This window comes from Manacus candei, unplaced genomic scaffold (genome assembly GCF_025592945.1).
Source record: "Manacus candei isolate 608988 ecotype Guabito, Panama unplaced genomic scaffold, ASM2559294v1 h1tg000034l, whole genome shotgun sequence".
In the NCBI taxonomy this organism is placed as follows: domain Eukaryota; kingdom Metazoa; phylum Chordata; class Aves; order Passeriformes; family Pipridae; genus Manacus; species Manacus candei.
This window is the reverse complement of record NW_026138082.1, coordinates 14,156,645-14,174,102: the sequence shown is the minus strand read 5'-3', so window position 1 is coordinate 14,174,102 and position 17,458 is coordinate 14,156,645. Positions and strand designations below refer to the sequence as shown.

Below are 17,458 nucleotides of genomic sequence, written 5' to 3'. Positions count from 1 at the left end.
TGAAGAAAAACATGCTTACCTGTACTGGGGAGGGGAGGATAATTGTCTTTATGCATTAGGATAGACTATGTACTATAAACATGTGCAAGAAACAAATCACAAAACATCTCCACTTTCAACTGCCTTTTTCAAATTCTTGTAAACTGGAAGTTTTGTGTGCATTCTCACCACAGAAACATAGCAAAGGTAGTTTATTTAGTACAGAAGTCTCTAAATAGTATTTAAAGGAAGAAGTATCTTAGTAGAAGGTCAACATTTACACTTTACAGACAAGTCCAATGATGCTTAAGACAACATTTCCTCAATATCTGAATCTCTTAGCAAAGATCACACTTCAGTCTATTACCCAGGAACACAAAAGTTTTATCTATTACAGTTATGCAAAAATAGAGGAGGGTAATGCACCTTAACCAGCACTCAAAAGAACCTGCAAGTCAAGTTGGAACTCACCTAAGTTAGCCAATGGGAAGCACTGAAGACAGGAGTGCATCTTCAGTCCAGTCTCCCACTGTGCTAGAGCTTTCTGCCCACCACCAAAAGCAATGGCATTTATTCAAGACCACAACCTCAAGCCCAGAGACTGGTGCTCTCACCTCAGCAGTTAGATCACTTAAGACAGAGGTCAAGCCCAAGTCATTAATAAACTCAAGGTGATTTCACCTTCTCCTCCCTAAACAAAGTTAAGATATTTAATGATGGCAACACTGTCAGCACTTCCAGTTGTGCTAGTCCTGCTTTACATACAATTCTTAAGGCGTTCACTATCCCAGAAATTAGAGCAAAAGATAGCCCAATTCTTTCCTCTTGGGAGCCTAGGCATGTAAGGGGCACGACTTCAAATCACCTCAGGGAGAAAAGGTGCTGAACCTAGAGCCCTCACTCTTTGGGAATGCTCTAACCACTAAGCTATTACTCAGGAGTGGGAGGGGTAGCTCTGGTTTGTTTTGTGCAAAGCCCATCTGATAGGTCTTCAGTAAACATGCTCCAAGAACACCATGTTCTGCAAGCCCTGAGAGGAGACAGAGGGAAATATTTAATCTCTGGATCCAGAGTGAGCTTACTTGAGCATAGGCGTGGAACTATTGCCCACTGCCAAACTTGAAACACCCTTTTCATGGCTGAGCACCTGATGAGGTTCTGCCTAGATGCTCACTGACTTCAGCTACAGGGTTAGAAGGATCTCGGGTTTTGAAGCTCTAAGCTGGGGCAGAAACACAAGCTTCATGAACTCATTTCCCTTCTTTGGACTGCACAGAGTCTTTGGCTTGCTAAATAATATCAGAACCTTTGTCTTGCTGAATAATACAGGACAGGGAATTCCCATATGGGTGACTATAAGTGCCAGAAATCTGAAGAAATCTTATTCTATGAAAAAAAAAAAAAAACAAACAAAAAAACACCACCAAAAAAACCAATCAAACAAAAACCCATCAGCTGTACTATAAAAACTTTAGGTTTGAAAAGCAAAGCATTCTGGTGGCTAGCACCTACCAGAAGCTGAATCTATCTAGATGATTCCAACTTTCAATTTTTAAGTTGACATTCTGCTATAGGGACAACTTTTTCCTGTTAGGGTTACCTTTTCCTACAGTGCCATCTGTTGCAGAACCTCACCTCTTTAATTGTTATTGTGAACGATATATCTCAAACAAAGCAAGGACAAACTGTTCAATGAAAGTACTGCTAATAAGCTCTGTCACAAACATGATCTGAATGTATACCAAATGGCTGAATTACCATTCACCTGCAGGAGGCTGTAAGAAACAGTAAGAAATCATAAGAAACACTAGAGTATTGCATATGAAAACACCTCAAAGATACAAGCTGTGTTAACTCTTTCTGTTGCATACCTACAGTAAAGGAATTGAAACAATTTGAAGAGTATTTTATTTTCATCTAGAAGGCCACAAGGTCTTTCCCCTCCTTCTTCAGTTAGAAATACCACCTACGTTCTGATGCTTTCAAGACTGGTAGTAAAACTCTGGGGACACATACAGTCTGTTGGGTCATTGCTACAGCCAGGGCTGAACTAAGTAAAGCACCCTTCCCGCTGGATGAAGCCTTGCCACCAAGTCATACAGCAGGATAAAAGCTAAAATGCTGCCAGGACGTTTCACTGTCAGGGTCCCTCTGAGCATGCCTGAGTAACTCCTGTGTAATGCACCACATTCACACAGAAAGTAACATAGTTTCTTCTAGCAAGCATGGACTGCCAATGGCAAAGAATTATCTTCTTTACTATCTTTCTTTATAATAGTGGACAATTAATGGTATTTAAATAGATTTTAGCCTGGAAAATGCAGTAGTTTTAATCTGCTCATATTAGAAAAAAAAAGTAACAAATGGCAACACTACCACACAACACATGATTTTACTTAAGATAATAGAGTCCAGCAGAAAAATTTATTTTAGTCTAGAAATAGCTTAAACATGCTAATGGGTTAAGTTTTGTTTAATAAGAACTAAAAAGTCCCAAAACACTGAATGTCAGCCCTTTCCTCCCAACTAAAATCTACTCTTTTGTAGAATCTACCCTTAGAAAGTTAGTCAGCTGCCATGTGCTAGTTTAAAATATGTCATTGGTAAGCTCAAAATGAAAGTTAGGAGTTATTCACCTAAGTTCTCTGACAATTTCATTTCCCTCAAGGTCCTTCAGAAAGGTCCTCGCTAGACCCTTCAGAAAAAGAAAACAGACTGATTATGGCTATTCTTTTCACCTAGTATTTTCTCATTAGATGAGGGACAATCTGTGCCATGAACAGCAATATAGAAGACACCATCGCACATACTCACGACTGATTTCCTCCACAGACCTCAGCTTTTTGACCCCAATTGTTTCAACAATTAAAACATCACGATAGTTGAGTAGGGGATTTTTTTGTTGTTGATTTGGGGTTTGGATTTTTTTTAGTATGTGGGAACATATGCATCCTGTGTTTAGAAGAGGTGAATTCTAACAGCTAGTACCTTCTTTCCGTTTTGCTTTTCTAAAGACATGTTGATGTGAAGTCTTGATTAACACTACAGAGATACAATTTAGGACATTTCAGCTGAAGGTAAATATATTATAAAACTGAAATTCTGACAATCATAAAATGAAAATAGGCATGCCCCTTGAACACAGTGGTGAGCATTCATAAGTAATATATAAACTGCTGATTCACCTATCACCAACTTCTCATTCATGCATGCTCCTCATTTCCCTTTCCTATACCTGTATCACTCATCATTGCTTTCACATCTAGTTAGAGAAATCAGTCAGTTACAATTACATTATTTCTAAAGAAAACTAGCAAGATACTATCATCAACAAAAATACCTAAAACTATGCCCTATGTCAAGAAGCTTTCATGTTACTATTCTGTAACCAGAAATAGCATAAGGCAATAAGGACAAAAGTTTCATCTTTCAAGAGTTTTAGAATAATAGATCTCAATTCACACTGATGTTACTTCAAACAAGTCAAAAAACTGGAAACAAAACATGAGACATGAAGTCTCCCCCAAGTGTTCCTTCAAATTCATTACATCTTTCTGGAGCGGGTCCATCACCTTAAGTTCATTCCATGTGGCATTCTGTGAAGCATGCACAAGTGAGGAAGAGCTTGCTAAAGCTAATTGAACTGTTGTGGACTTATATCTATTTACTGCTGTGGTAAGTGGCACACCTGGTAGCCCACAGTGAGACAATTTAGTCCTGAAAACACTGCAGCTGCATTCATTTGACACCCAAAACATGCTTCCTGCATGTCTCTACTCAAGATGCAACTTTTCAGATTAAGAGGCAAGCATGAGTGTCAGTTTGGCACAGTGATCACAAACTCTAGGGAACCTGAAATCTGTAAAAGGAGACACAGGATTGTTTATAATAAATGGAAGTACTAAGAATGTTTTGAAAGGGAATCCTGCAGCCAGGTATTAAGAGGCTTTGGGACAGATCAGCCAGCACACAGCCTCAACACTGCAAGCTCACATATGCTTCACTTTAGCACACATGAGCAGTAGTTGTGTTAATTCAGGGATACTCCCAGGAATAATATTAAGTTTTTTTCAGGATAATGTCAAAATTGTATGTTGTACACAACACTCTTAATGAAGTACCTGCTGGTTTATTTGTCATCTATAATTATTAGATTATCAGATAGTAATAATGTAACTGTCCTCAGTAAAGCAGTTCCCTCTGCAAATGCGACAGTATAGGTGGCCAAAATACTACTGCTAAGACAATAGATACTCCAGTTCAAAATTAAACTTTTCAGAAAAAAAATAAAGGAAAAAAAGAACCAAACCCAAAAATCCATCCACAACAATCTAATAAACAGATGTGTTTAATATCATAATAAGTTTCATCTGAATAAAGAAAAAATGCCTTGCTCTTGTGGTACAAAAAAAAAATCTGACTTATTTTCTGTAGCACAACATATTCCCCCCCCATTCAAAAAAAGATCCCAGAAGCTGAAGTTTCAAAAAGACATGTAAACTTGTACTCCATCCTATTTTTCTGAAGTTAACATATTTAGAAGTGTTTTAAAAAGAAACTGAAGGTAAATACTAAAAGTTATGATTGGGAAAATTATTTTAGCATGTTTCAGTCTTCACCAAAATTGTTGTTGAACTACCTTTATTTAAAAACTGGATTACAACTACTTAGGTAAAATCCTTCACCCCACCTCACAGGGCCTTCAAAGCTTCCTCACTACTTTGGCTTTAGTCTAAAGCAGTTTTGGACTGAGGGCAAATGAATTTCACAGCAGCTGGACAACAGGTGCTTTTTCCTAACTTGATGAAATTTTAAGACCTCGGTTACTTATTTCTCCAGGTACTTATTTCTCCAAGTCAAGTTTTGAGATGAGATAGACCAGGTTTCAAACTCCAGTCCAGCCCAGATCCCACTCATGCTTAAATGAGATATTCCTATATCCAAGGCAAACGTAAGATTCTTACTGCTTTAAAAGAAAACATGCAATTTCTACTGCTTAAGAAGTTCTACTTTGTTCAACTGCCCTCTCAAATCACTTATCTGAGAGGGGCAAAGCATAGACTTGAATGCGAGACCTTCATGCTCAAAGCTTTTGGCTATTCTAAGTGTACATTTCTTTCTGGTCTTCATGGGACTTTCACTTACTACTGAGGAAATCTTGCCCTGCAAACACTTTGTTAAAAGCAGTACATTTTCACAGAAAGTTTTTATTTTGAGACACCAGTCAGCTTTGTAACAACCAAGCAAACGCTGATATCGCAGCAAATTCTGAACTTCACTCTCAAAAAAACACACCAAAGAACTAGCTCAAATACTGTGGTGGGTTGACCCTGGCTGGACACCAGGTGCCCACAAAGCTGCTCTATCACTCCCTCCTCAGCTGTCCAGGGAGAGAGAATAATAACAAAAAGCTCATGGGTTGGGACAAGGACAGGGAGAGATCACTCACCAGTAACCATAGTGGGCAAAACAGACCTAACTTGGGGAAATCAATTTAATTTATTAACAATCAAATCAGAGTAAGATAATGAGAAATAAAACCAAATCTTCAAACACCTTACTCCCCCCCACACTTTCTTCCTGGGCTTAACTTCTCTCACAGTTTTCTCTATCTCCCCTTTCCCAGCAACACAGGGGAACAAGGGAATGGGGGTTGCAGTCAGATTATTACCTATTGTCTCTGCTGCTCCCTCCTCCCCTGCTCCACTGTGGGGTCCCTCCCACAAGAGACAGGTCTCCAGAAACTTCTGCAAAGTGAGTTCTTTCCATGGGCTACAGTTCTTCACAAACTGCTCCAGCATGGGTCCCTTCCATGGGACCTGTTCCTTCAGGAACACGCTGCTCCAGCATGGGTCCCCTACAGGGTCAGAAGCCCTGCCACCAAACCTGCTCCAATGTGGGCTCCTCTCTCCAGATGGCCACAGGTCCTGCCTGGAGTCTGCTTCAGCACAGCTTTCCACAAGGTCTCAGCCTCCTTCAGGAGCCTGCTTTGGCATGGAGTCCTCCAAAGGTTGCCAGTGGAGACCTGCTCCACCATGGACCTGAGGGGCACAGCTGCCTCACCATGGTCGGCACTATGGGGGAATCTCTGCTCTGGTGCCTGGAACACCTCCTCCCTCTCCTTCTCCACTGACCTCGGTGCCTGCAGAGTTGTTCTTCTGATATATTCTCACTTCTCTCTTCTCTGACTGCAGTTCCTGTTACCCGGGGTTTTCTTTCCCCCCTTCTTAAATACATTACCCCAGAGGTGCTACCACCATCACTGCTGGGCTCAGCCTTGGCCCGTGGCAGGCCCATCTTGGAGCTGGCTGGTGTTGAATCTATCGGACATGGGGGAAGCTTTTATCAGCTTCTCACAGAAGCCACCCCTGTAGCTGCCCCGCTACCAAAACCTTGCCATGCAAACCCAATACAAATGCAGAACCAAGGTGGAAGAAAAGCTCAAAACATTCTTTATCAAATATCCCGCCTCACACATTTCCTACATTTCATTTCCACTACAAGAGAGAAATGAAAAAGATTGCTGTAAGATATTTCTAGAACTTTAGATGAGGGGATTTCCAAATCAGACCATACTCTGCAAACAGTCATTATCCCATCTAATTAAATGAAGGAAAGCAACTGCCACAAAGACATAATAGCTGTTTGTCTTCTATATTTGCTTATAATCAGATTGTTGCAACAGAATATTATACAGCATGCTGGTTAAAGTCTTTATTCATTCTCAATCTTCAGAATTGTTAAGAATTCCAGTAACTTCTTACAAGAAGCTTCCCCTTGCCATCTCGAAGTCTCAGAGTTCAATATTTCCCAGAGCTCAATGTTCAAAAGCACAAACTATGTAAAAGGTATCACTCATTTTGAAGAGAAAGTAGTTTACAGGCTCTATTATCCAGATTAAGACTATCTTAATCTCTAAGAGATGGAGTCTTTGATTTCAGTGAGCATCAGAATCTACTGTTGCACCAGAAAAAGGAATCAAGTCTCAAATGAGGCTATTAAATTATATTATTCTGTTACATACAGAAGGAGAAGAAATTTCACATAATATTATCCCTACTAAAATCCCTCAGTGCTATTTCAAAATGAAAGAAATTACGCTTGGTTTAAGAATTTAGAGTTAGGTCTTCGTTAGATTGCCTATCTTATCATACTGTATATACATAACAACAACTTCCAGCATATGCTCTTTCCAATTTGATTTCCACTCACATTTCTTGGAAGTTTTGAACAGCAAAGGGACTCGATGATTTTTACAAGTTGGATTGTCCACTCTGATTTTAAACAAATATTCAAGTAGTACATAGTGCAAAGATTAGTATTCATTTTTCTGCCAAAGTTAGGAAAACACATGATGATATAGATTTGTATGTTTATTACAGAATCAAGAAGACATCTCCTTATAGCTGCCTAAACCAACTACATATAAAGAAAAAAAAAAGTGAGGGGGTTTTTTCCTAATATAATTCTAGTACATAATATTTTGGAAAAATGATGGCATACCCAGTTCACATCTTGACAAAACTGTCATGTGTTCATTCTGAATGAAACCTTACTCAAAAACTCAAATCTTTTAACAGAAAGTCCCGACACCAAGAAATGAAGGAAAAGAGAAGCAACACTCGACCTTCCCGATTTACACATACTCTTCTGACAGATTCCAGACAATATCCACCAGAGCTGTCATGTTATGAATAGATAGAAAAGCAGAACACTACAAACCAAGATACCAGTATGCCTTCTAAAAGCCAGACAAAAACATTCCCATTTGGTTTATTTTCTTGCATCCTGGAACAGAACAACAGCAATAAAAATGTCAGAATTAAGCCTCTCTTATACAACACTATTTATACATCAGTTTCTATGTAAATACAAGCAACCATTACAAATGTAACTCTTTAAAAAAAAGTAATCTGGGTAACCTTATAAGGCTTCCAAAACCTTTTCTGTAACACAAGTGGGAAGGACAGAATGGATACATATGATGTTAGGGCAAATATCAAAAGCAATCTTGTCCTGGTAAGGACTTATCTTCATAACATGATGAGCTTCAGAACACATTTTGTGCGTGGCAGCTGCCAAATATTTAGTACTGTTAAACAAACACAAATTTGCACTCACCATTGATTCGAAATTCAGAGAAAGACTGAGAAGAACTTCTCCTCTCTTCAGTCTTTCTTCTATATGGAAATCAGTGTGAATCTAGTTTAAAACTTAAATAAATTGAAAATCCAACGAACAGCTTAATCCAAGTGGAATGTGGTGTTGGCAAACAGGTTGCATTTTAAAGCTAAAAGTTTTGTTGCACCAAAACACCAGGAACAGTGGAGGCTCAGCAACAAGCTGCAATGGAAAAAAATCTTTCAGAAAAGAGGTTCTCCTCCCCACAAGAAAAAAAAAAAGGCACACAGGAAAGGCTTTAGAGCTTTAAATAAGGAAGGTTGTTCTGCCTTTTAACAAATATCACATTATTTCATGTTTACTCTCTAGGAGTTAAGGAATTCTTAAAACAAAACCCTGTTTTGGAAGAAAATTGCTTAAACCCAATTCAATAGCAAGCAAAAATATCCCAGAAGGGAAATTTAACTAAGAGGGTACTATACCTTCAGTCTGAAAACTTAGGCCCACAAAGCCAGTCAGCTATTTAGGTAGACAAAGGACTTGCCACGAAAGACCTGACACCAAGAAAACCTTATTATTGATTCCAGAGAGCATAGAATAGAGAAAAATAGTTACAATGTCTAATTAATTTACAGTAAAAAACTAACCACATGTTTTCAGAATCACTGTGCTATCCTTTAGTACAATGTCTGAATTGAAACTAAGTTCCTGTAGTTGCCCAGGAGGACACATATCAGATTACATAAGTACCATCACCTCTATTTTTAAAATACGAGCCCAATGTATTTTGGGATCATATTCAGGCATTAGAACACAACATTGGTTGATACTTTTAACCCAAAATTACTTGAAAGAACGAGCTTAGTTTCTACATAAAAGCTGAAGTAAGGAAAACGGTTAATTGTTTACTAGGTTTAAATAGAACTAAACCAGTTCACCTTCCCAAACTGACTTTTGGCAGGCATCTAACCTAAGCTTTCCAGAAAAAAAAAAAAAGACAAAGAAAAAAAAACCAAAGTCAAAGTCACTGGAAACATCAAGAAAGCAGTAAACAAGAAAAAACCACCACTTAACTTTTTGGATTTAATTTATGTATGTAGCTCCAAGTGAAGATTTCCATCTTTCACTTGATTTCCGAAGAGAGACCTAAGCTATTCCCACCCTCCCATCCCCCTTAAACTGTAAACAATTTACTGGAATAGAAAACCATACTGACAGCAACCATATTTTTGGAAATTTAAACACTCAGTATCCACAGGAAAATATACTCAAGCTTTCAAAACTATTTTTTCTGGCCCACAATGGTATATTCAGTACTTTTCCACTGTGTTTATTTTAAAAGGAGAAACCCTGACCTGAAGAAAAAGTCAAGAGTAAGAAGATAAAACAGCAAGTATTTCTTCAGTGCTCACTTTACATTTGTCACAGTGAGACAATGTAATTTTATTTTGAGTTAGCTAATAGAAGATGTATTATCTTACACAACCTAGGAGCCCATACTTTTTTTTTTTACTTAATACCATAAGCTAACTTGTTTTGCACATCGTATGCTAATTTATAAACCCTTTCAAATTCTTAGTGCTTTTCACTTTGCTTCAACATCTCCTCAAGATGCATAAAATTTTTTCATATGTGGGCAAAAAGCATCCAAATGTATGCCAAGACCCTAAAATGAAGACAGTTATTTACATACTAAATAGGAAAAAAAAATATTTGAGATTCAAGTAAAAATAAATTGGCTTTTTGGCAACTTAAGGAAGAGCAGAACTTCTAGCAGAGTCAATGCAGAGAGGGGAAGGATCACTTCTACCCACAGACTATTAGTCTCAGAGTGAGAAAAATAATTTAAGATAAACATCTGAGTTGCCAGTGGCATACAGGAATGTAGACTGTAAAGGATCATCTCCAGCTCTGACTTGAAATGAACAGCCAACTTCTAGAATTACCTCTAGAAAGAGAAGCAGAAGCAAAAGAAAATTTAAAAAAAAAGTCTAAAAAAAAAACTCGTATGACTTAGCAAGTCCTAGGTCAGGAGAACAGATGCTGTTATTTACGAAATGCATTCAAGCTGAAGCATTTCTGGTTTCTACAGATCTCTAGGTATTACCTCCTATTAAAAAAAAGACAGGAAACAAACCTTTTTATCTAAGTCACCGATGTACACCCTACAGTTGCTTACCTCATTACTAAACAGTAAGAGATAAGGAAACGTTTTAGTTCAATTTCTTCAGTTTAAAGCACTTCAATGCAGCCAAAAAATAAAAACCAACCAAGATAATATTATCAAACATATGCTTCACTCCTCACTTCTTTTGAAAATAAAAATTCTAGCTATGATGCCCTGAAAATCAATTCACATAAACTCATAAATTTACAGATCAAGTTATTCCAAACAATTATAAGAAAAAGTTGACTAAGCAAAACTCATTTCCATACAAGAAGATTGGCATACAGTTAGCACAGAAAATTATGGAATGGCTCCAAACACAGAAACAGGATTAGAAGTGGCTCAGATACCTTACTTCAAATCACTTGGAGAACCTCCACTGTTTTCAAGCACCTCTTTATTCCAACCAAAGACATTTCCAAGGTCAGGCAATTCCACTGTTGACAAGCTCAACAAAAGAAAATTTCACTTCATCTCTCTCAACTGCCTGAAGCCTGAAGAAAGGCTGCAAATAGGCTGAAAGAGCGAGGAGGCAGATAACACAACCTTAAGTATTATTGACAATTTAAGTTTTTTAAGAAATATGTTCACAGCCCTGCTCAGAATATTCCCTGACACGTCAAGATTAAGTCTTCTCCCTTAACTTCTCCAGCCAGTCTTGCCCCACACATGTGATACAGACCATCATTAGAACATGTTTACAATAAATACTGTGGAGGTAGCAGAAGTTGTAAATAAGACTAATCATTTAAGTGCATCATGCCATTACTTCAGTAATCTCTCCCAATAATGAGAAAAGCAAGAGTATCTGAACACCACAAAAATACCCTAAAAGACAAGATGTTTTCTAAACTAGTGATCTGGTAAAGCAACATGTGGATTTTGAAGGGAGCACCCTACAATAATTAATCAAATCCATTCCACCTAATCACTGGAAGAGACAGAACAGACTTTTGCTATGGAGTGAACTCACAAAAAAGGATGCTTTAACTCACTTTATGTAAGAGTACTATGGGAAACAGAAACCGATTTGGGTACTGGCACTCTGCAGGGAAACTAGTCTGCTTCCAGATGGTTCAAATTCATCACCACCAGTGAGGAGACTATATTTAAATTCATAAGCTTCAACAGACAATAAATTTCATCTGAGATACATTTCTATGGTGACTGACCAACAGTAAACATCACAGGGCAACTTCCCTATCATGCAGCAGGACACAGGCAAATTCACTTGGACAAAAGCAATCCCACAACCTAACAGATGTGCCTAGCTACAGATCTCAAAGTTCGCTTAAGAAAGTTACTTGTGCTGTGCATGAAAACTAAAAAAATACTTTAGATAAAGTTATAAAGTCATTTATCAAAGATTACTCCAAAAGCAGATTAAAGATTTCAAAAGTTAGCCAGTCTTCTGTAATATCAGTCATTAACCACTTGAGAGCAAGGATCATAATTAAGTTTCACCCTTATTACTCTTAACAAGCATGCACCACAGAGCTCAAACATGGAGCATCCACAAAGCAAAGAGTGAACTCTCCTGTGACTTCACATTGCTAGAAAAAAATCTAGCAATGAAACAGGAAAATAACTCCTATTTTATCCTTTATGAACACACGCACATGAGAATCAATACCTCCTCTCCTGGCTTTATTTGTCCTACCACTGTGGCAGAGGAAGAGGACATGATGTCTGCTTTGGCTGTGACTAGAAGTCTTCTCGACCTTTCTGGATGTTCATTTCATTTAAACCCATACAAGTGTTTTGACAGGATTTGGAAATGTAAGGATATTCCATTCCATGTCCACTGCCAAGCAAGCCTAGATCACAATCAGTGCCTGAAGGTTGTAAGACAGATATATCTGGCTGCTGACATGACCCCTCTCTTCTGTGCTGTAACAGCCCTCAGCAAACTATGGAATTCTGTTACATTTATCCCCCAGAGCAGTAGGCCTGAGAAAACAAAGAGGTACTCAAAGCCCCCCCAAGCCCAGCTGATGCTTTTATATAAGAGACGGGTTCCAGATCACAAGTTCCAGCACTACCTGTCTGGTAAATACAGTCTTGGAGACCAAAGGACCAAAGACTTAGATAGTGCTCAAAGTGCCTCCAAGTAGTTACCCACATAAAACACAGAAAAAGAGAAAAAGGAAAGAAAAATCAAACAATTAATGTTCTTCTGCCTTTCCCAGGGAGAGATCAAATAAGCATATTGCTCCTGACTGATTTTTAAGAACAGTTTAGACAAAGAGAGTTCTAGTAATGAACATGACATGTTTTACTATCCTAACCTTGAAATTTTCCCCAAACACCTAACTCAAGTCTTTCTGAAATTTACATCCATTGATCATTCATTCTAGCTCATGTTTCCTTCCTTTTTGCAGCAGTCTTTTTTTCATCCCTTCCAGCCCCCATTTATTTGGGAAAATATTGTCTTAGCCTCCTTTTAGCCAACCATACCAACACTAAATACTTCAAACTTTCTTCACGAAAAAAATCAGAGGACTAGATTATACAAGCTCACATAAACTATTAAAATAATTTTATATTATATGGCTGTTATCCAGTATTCTTACTCTCCCTCCCAGCTTGTAATCTACAATTCAACAAAGTGTAAAAATTTGTTACTCAAGATTATGTTGGACAGGACCTTGTAGAGTCTGCATCAATTACTTGTTACCTGGCCTCACTTGCCCTCTGGGTGTGGTTTTCCAGCTAATTTTACTCATTACAGGGTAGTTTATAGATCATAATTCCCAAGCTTGTTAATAAGAATATTATGTGAACATTGAGGACTCCAATATAACAACCTATTAACATTATAGAATCTCTCTGCACCACAAGGCCTGTTACTCCATCATAAAAGTAGTAGCAATGCTGGATTTAAAAGATTTTATCCTGGAAAAGTCTGGTTTGGCTGTTACTCAACTTCTCATAGTCGCTAAAAATGTGTTTCACCACTGGTCCAGTATTTTTTCTTTGAGCTAAAGCTAAAATCCATCAGTTTCATCTTCATCCCATCCCACTTAGCCCATACTGAAGAGGTATGCACCAATTAATCTTTTCAAGTCTGCTACTTCCCTCCACCATCTCGAGACTGCAATCCACTATATAAGATTGCTTCAGCTAAGTTGGTTTTTTTAAGCATCTTGGAATTAATTTCATCAGGTCCTACCAGACTGAAAATCTGTTGCTTATCCAAGCAACCTATAGGTATTTCCCCCCCCTCCTAGCCTAGGAAGGTACTATTTATGCTTTTATCATGGCTATTGACTACACTGCCTGGATTAGCCATTTCAAAAAAAAAGAAAAAACATTTCAATCACCTCAGCATTATCTGTTAATCCATTAATCTGTGGATCTTTTATTTCTTGCTTTCTTTCAATATTCACTTTAGCTACACCTCCTTATGATTTTGACCATCCCAGCTTTATTCATGTATCTTTGTGCACTTTGCATCTTCAGCAACATAGTTTCCCATTTTCTGTATGTCTCTCTTGTTTACATCAATGAAAAGATCAATAGAGAGCAAAGTTATTGTTTTCATTATTAATTTTCCTCTTCGGTGCAAGGGTTTGGTATAACCACATTACTTCTTAGAGGTTGAGATTAGTTTCTTTCTTCCTTGTATTTGTCTCCAGCCAAGCTTCACATGCTAAGCTTTTTGACATTTATGGGTTTTATTCTGCTGCTCTGTCATCTTTTATCCTATGTATGGTGACATCTTGTCACACCTGCAGAACCTGTCTCCCATCTATGCATTCTCTTTGTTTGTACAAAAAGCTATTTTTACAAATTACATCCCCAGAAGAGCAATACATTCTGCTCAGTCTTTTCCACTGGATGGTTACAAGAGATTTTAGCTACCAAATCTCACACTTTCAGTGGTTCTTCTCCAGCTACAGACATACACCTAGCATTTATATTCCAGTCTCATAAATCTAATTGATCCGATGGAGGCTGGCAGAATACTTTCAATAATCACGTGTTTAGACATTCCCCTGCTGTTCTTTCCCAATATATTTGTGTTGGTGTGCAGACACCTAGCATATTAGGTGGAATGACAGGCTCTTCTGCAAGGTCATAAGCAATATGGTATAAATACTTGCAAAATACTACGTGTGCAAGAAGTTATCTAAAGCCATGATATGTATTTGGGGTTTTAGCTCAAAAAAATACTCAAATATTTTCAAATGCAAGCATTCAAATACTTTTCACTTCGTTAAAGCATGGCAATTTAAATATTTATAAAATATTGGTCAAAGTGGCTTTAGGACCTTGCTTTTATTAACAAAAGTAAGGAAGTTTTAATGAAAAAAAGGAGACTAGCTTGCTGATATTGTCTTTGTAATAACTTACAAAAACAACTTGTCTAACCTAAATGAGAAATTAGATATATTCTAAATGGTTAAATGTATATATTATTATATATAAATATATATATAACCTACAATAAGAAACTCAATATCCTGAACGTAAGTCAGATCAACAGGACTTTATGCTAGGCAATAATTAATTTTTATAAATTCTTATACTATTTATTAATAACAGCATAAATAATGCTATTTTTAATAGCAAAGAAGAAAGTTGCACACTTAGCATTCCACCACATATCAGAGGACTTTTTATCCAGAAAAGAAAAAAAAAAAAAAGACCGTAACAAAGGCAGGCTTAGAGGGATGCCACGCTGACACAGGCTGCTGCCAAGCCTGCAGCTCACACCAGCCATATAATGCATTCTACCAACTTGCTCCAGACACAAAGCTGCAAAAACACCAGCAGCACAGCTGCTCATGCCTAAAGATTTGCTGATTGTCCCAACGGGCAAGAGGGCACCAGCCCCAGAAAGAAACAGCCGTTGGACCACATGGAAAATTCAAATCTTGGATTTCCTCACGGATTTATCCTGGAAGCAAAGCTGAAAGATGAAGAAAGCACATTTTACAATTTTGAGGGGAATGAGGGAGGGGGAGAGAGGGAAGGATAAAAAAAATAAATCGGTCCAGGCTCAGACTACTAGTCTGATTTGGACCATCTGACAGGAGAGAGAAGGAGGGGAGCCCCAGTCCTCAGAAGAATTTTTGGATTTCAAGTTGCCTCTCCTGCCTTGGGCCCTATGTCATTTAATAACCTGGCAAAGAATAAGGTTTAGATAGCATAATGGTACATATTGCTGTGGACTTAAATATTGTTTCATATCCCAAAACAAGGAGCTAAAGTAATACAAGTTAGTCCTATGAGTACTGATGCTGTTCTGAATAGAATTTCACATTTTTACAATGTTACTAAGCTATTTACCTTTGGAATCACTGCTGAAAGCCACAAGTTCTATGGGATAATTATATTTAATAGTTTGCTTTATCTGCCATCTTCATTGCAGAGATTTGAATAAAATTCCTCTTAGCCATGTAATCAACAGAAAACCATTTTACACCTGACAATAGCTCTCAGCATCCAAAATGGAATACTTGGATTGGATTATTTCTTCCACATATGTGGATCCAATATTACAATAAACATCTGCATTTATGAGTACAGACACAAGAAATAAGATTTGCCACTCTAAATTCATAAAATATAGAATACATCTCTCTTGCAGCAGCTTTTAAAGATTTTCTTAAAATAATGTTGTACTTGATTTTATTTTGCTTAATTTGCTGTTAAACCTTTACCCCAGCTTGTGTGCATTCAGCTGGTTTCATATCTGTTATACCTTTCTCATCTATTTTTATTAATCAAGCCAGCTATGACCATAGGATTTGAGCTTGCACTTTCTTAATGAAGATGGACATATTTTCTGCCAGAACTTTTTTGCCTAGTTAAAAAAAGTTGGTAACAAAGTTTCTAAACAAGACTAATAGTTGATCATGCCTCTAACTTCAAATACATAAAAACCTAAGAGGGAGTAATCAGGTCATGTATTCTGACCTCCTCCAAAATTTAGGTGAGAGATCACCATCTGTTTGGCCCTTGAATAGACTGATATCTTGAACCTGATAAAAATAAGTCTTCCCTTAGGAGGGAAGTCACTGTTCCAGTGACTCATCATTCTCACTGGTAAAAAACTCACTTCTCATTTGAATCTTTAACAGGGAAAATGACATTGCAAAGGTGCCAGATTAAGTTTTCAACTTAATATTCAAGTTTGGGGTGGTTTGTTTCACTGGTTTGGGTTTTTAAAGAAAAGCTGTCAAGCTTTTCACATAGACCACGTGAAAAACATCAGCTTCTACTGATAAAATCTGCTTTGAGAAAAACATCCCATACAGCCTCAACTGTATAAAATAAATTATACTGTATCTATCACATTGCACACTATTGAGAAGTTAGATAAAACAGAAAGTCTTTTTCAGCTCCAATAATCCAAACTCAGAATGTATTTCAACATATATTATTATATGTAGTGGTTTTCATGTAATACATATGTATGCAATGTATAAATTATTAGATCTATAATATTTTTAAATATTATTATTATTGTTGTTATTTTTCCTAGATTCCCCTTTATTCAACTTGTTAACATCCAGGGAGAAAAAGCACAACAGTGGGAATGGGGCAGCTAACTCCAAGCATAGTTCTATGTATTCAGTTGTGATTAAAAGAAATACCCAAATTTCCTTTTCCTATTCTCCAGCAAGTAGTATTTTTAGCAGTGCTGCTGGACCCATTAATACAAGAATTTCAAGACCCGCGCAAAAACTTTGAGGTGAGCAAGAGAATTGCAATGCGACTAACTATAATTAGATTGTAACAGTGGAAGAGTACAAAGTAACATTTACTTTTGTTAGCATTAGGTCAGTAAAAGTAATCATCTACTGGCTAGGCCGCCTATGAGCTGTAAAAAAAAAAAAAAAAATAGTTTGGATCCAGTGGAGAAACTATTTTCCAATAAACAAGAAGGGAATTTTGACAGGCTCTGGTTCAGTAGCCTTGAAGCTCATACAGCTTTTAAATGCTCCAAAATTTCCCATTTATATTTTCAATTCGCAACCTCGAATGTTAATACTTCCTGCTTTTCTGTTAAAGGTAACCTAGTAATATCGCGGCACTGCTCACGCAGACCGAAACTAGAGTGTTCAAGTTGTCATTTCAGCGCTTCCTTCGGGACGTCCCAACTTTCCAGCTATTCACTGCCAAATCCTCTCCGCCGGATTGCACTGAAAGACTTCACGCTCTTTCACAGAACCAGAGAAT

General features: G+C 37.5%; 1 protein-coding gene across 1 annotated transcript in view; it reads right to left on the bottom strand.

Moving 5' to 3' along the window:
• The window catches only part of SESN1 (sestrin 1), a 78,275-nt gene that overhangs the window by 60,160 nt on the left and 657 nt on the right, over window positions 1-17,458 (bottom strand). The gene's annotated exons all lie outside the window — the stretch shown is intronic.